Source organism: Corvus brachyrhynchos, unplaced genomic scaffold (genome assembly GCF_000691975.1).
Source record: "Corvus brachyrhynchos isolate BGI_N302 unplaced genomic scaffold, ASM69197v1 scaffold68, whole genome shotgun sequence".
NCBI lineage: Eukaryota > Metazoa > Chordata > Aves > Passeriformes > Corvidae > Corvus > Corvus brachyrhynchos.
Window position 1 is genome coordinate 2,488,099 of NW_008240039.1, and position 3,116 is coordinate 2,491,214.

General features: G+C 44.9%; 1 protein-coding gene across 1 annotated transcript in view; it reads right to left on the reverse strand.

Annotated features, from left to right (window-relative positions):
• Positions 1-3,116, reverse strand: part of FAAP20 (Fanconi anemia core complex associated protein 20) — a 34,933-nt gene that overhangs the window by 3,927 nt on the left and 27,890 nt on the right. The gene's annotated exons all lie outside the window — the stretch shown is intronic.

Here is a 3,116-nt window from a genome sequence, read left to right on the forward strand (position 1 = left end):
GGGGGCGTGGCCGTGCCGCCCTTAGAGCCGCCCTCACGGCGCGGGTCGGTGGGGGCGGGCGAGCAGCTCTGAGGGCGCCCTGAGAGGAGCCCTCCGTTCCCCAGCCCCTGCACCCTTCAGCCGCCGGGGGCTGGGCTGCCTCGAAAACAGCCCTTTTTGTGTTGCTTTTACCGCTCAAACTTTATGGTTTTGTAGGGTTTTGGTGTGTCGGGAAGGGCAGGGTCAGGGGCTGCGCTGGGTGGTCCCCGTGGCTGAGGGGGATAAGATGGCGGCGGGTCGGGCCTGGCCGGTCCCGCCCTGGGTCTGCGGCTGCCGCGCGGGGCCAAACCCAAAGGCTGTTGTTGCAAAAAATAAAATGGATTGGGAGCGCACGTCTGACCTAATTTCGCTTTTAGAGAAGAATCTGAACTGATGCAGTTTGACGTTTTTGGCGGGAATGTCGCCGTGTGGCTTGAAATAAAGTGCTAGAGAGGGTTTAAACACTCCCCAGGCTGCAGCCTCCTCAAAAACAGACACCAGAGGAATGGTGACAGACGCTTCATCCTCCAACAGTACATGAAAGGATCAGAAAGTAACTCTGCTGTTTAAATTCTTTGCAATTGATGCAAGAAATAATTGTACAAGGAAGTAAATCCAGTTGGGTAACAGGTGTTTATGAGGGCGCACCAGTACTGACAACTCTTTGCATAAAACAAAATTTTTATTGGTGAAACATGAATCCCAGTTAACTTTTTTTCCCTGTAACTGTATTTTTGTGTTGCTAGATGTCTGTGGACCGCTCCATCCTTGTATTTTTCAGAGTGGAAAGGAGGCATCAATATTGACTGTATTAAAAGTTACACCTGTGAATCACTGTGTTGGCCACAGAGCCCAGCAAAAATTTATTAAGTGACAGTTGACATGCCTTAATATGTGCTTTGAGTGGATCTGAACCTTGAAAATGGGTATCAGAGTTCAGAGATTCACATTTCACATAAATTAAACCTGGGCAGGTCTGGGCAACCCCATCCAGAGGTGTTTCAGCTGAGGATGATTCTGTCTATGCAGAGATCTGGGAGGCTCTGCCCAGCCTTCACCTTCCCTGTGTTAACTCAGTTATTTTCTGTTTCTGTGGCACCACAATGTCTTTTACTCTATGTAATAGCTAATTTCTTAACATTAAAGCAGCATTAATAGGTTTCCTTTTGCAGATAAAAATCCTGGAAGTGCAAAGTGTTTGGCTGCTGCTGGGATCTTTGTCAGTTTATACAATAGATAGCCCAGCTGAAAAATAAAAATAATAAAAAAATGGTCACGCTAGAGGGCCTGCATTTCAGCTGTGTGATGGGCAGAGTAAAACGAGAATGAAATTCAGGAAGAAAGAAACGACAGTGGAAAAGCCAACCCCTGTCACACAGACTAACCTTTTCCCACATTAATGTCTGTTACAGCTATGCAGTGCCCAGGGAACACCCAAGGGATAGTCACAGTGTTCTGCCTGTCATTTTTGCTGCCATTTAGAAGCTGCTTCCCAGTGTGCTGAAAGGAGATCCCAGGAAACAGGCCCTCCTTTCCTTCTTTGTCGGGAAAGGCATTCCTCCAAAAGCTGCAGGTGGAACAAGGTAAGTGGAACAGAGGTGAGGGGTGAATTTGGATCTGAAGGTCTTAGGCTGCTGTGGAGAGGAAGGTGGTGGTGGAAGCAGAGACAAAGCAAAGAACAGCAGGAGAAAGGGGGTGTAAATAAAGCAAAAGTGTGGATTGAAGAGAGGTTTGGCTGTGGAAGTGGTGGGAAATGAGATGACAGAGGAGGGGTAGAAGTTTGATTTCACAACTAGCTGAAGAAGTGTTCCTTGGGGGATTTTACTCAGGATCACTGGGAATTGGGGCCCAGCGCTGACTGTCACCACATGGAGGCAGCAAACTATGCAAAACCAGGGATTTAACAGAATCCGAGGGACTGTGAAAGCACTCCGAACATACTCCTGGGTGTATCTATGCTAATGATCAGTTACGCCACGGGGTTTCTTTTATTCCTGTGATGTTTGGGTTAGTATTTTATGCTTTATGACCCCTTGGATACTCCTTGGACAATCCTCTGCTGCTAAATCATGTGTTGTACCCATGGATTTATGTTGTTAAGTATGACTTCTCCCAGAACAACCATCAGGAGTGCAGCCTGTTCTTCATGCTGGAGGTGTTGCTGTGTGGTGCTGTGAGCACTTAGAGCATTTGCAAAAGCTTTATTATGGGGGAACATAAAAATTGGTTATTGTGCAGTAAGGGCCACAAATGAAAGAATATAATAAAAAGAATAGGGAAAGTTATTACTGCAGCTTCTGCTTGTAAAGAGCAAAAGGGGAAAACCTTGTTTCTGTAGCAACTGTACATTGTAGGTGGGTTTGGATTTTGTAGATTTAACTGAAAATTCTAAGGTTTTTTTGATTGTTGTCTGTTTAATGATACCCACTTTAATGATACCCACTCTAACTATGTCATGTTTCCATTCTTGCTCTATCTGCTTCTGTAACTACCTGCAGATTTCAAACTAGAAATCTTTGTCCATTAAGGGTACGTAGTAATTTTCATCTGCATCTTTCCAGAATTAATAATGTACTAAGAAAAGGAAGGAAAAGTGAAGAATAGGACCTGTTCTTGGGTTTGCACAAGATTGTATCTTCTGTTTCCTCCACTGCATGGAAATCCTATTACTTCTTGCTTGATTTTGGGTCTTGCTAATTTAATAATGAGAGTGTTTAGTGGTCTTAGGAAAAAAGTTCTCCTAGAAATGCGGAGAGTGGTCTTCATCATAATCAGCCTTGACTGGATTTGAGCCAGTGGTCAAGGGATCTGAGCTTGTGGAAGCCAGAATGCTCCTACAGATTATCTGCAGGTATTTCCTTGTAAATGGGGTGCCAGCATGTGTAGTTATCTCTTCCCTGTTGAGTCTCATCAAGCTGCACATGCTTAATCTTTACTTACATGGTTCCTGATTCTTGCTGCAAAATGGGCCTCAGTTTTAACTTTTGCTCTCAGGAAGAAGGGGCTATTATAACAAATTCTAATCCCTTGCAGTTCCACAATCACTAAAGCCTATAAATTGCCTGCCAAACAAACCAAGTGATCTTTTCCTGGGCTGA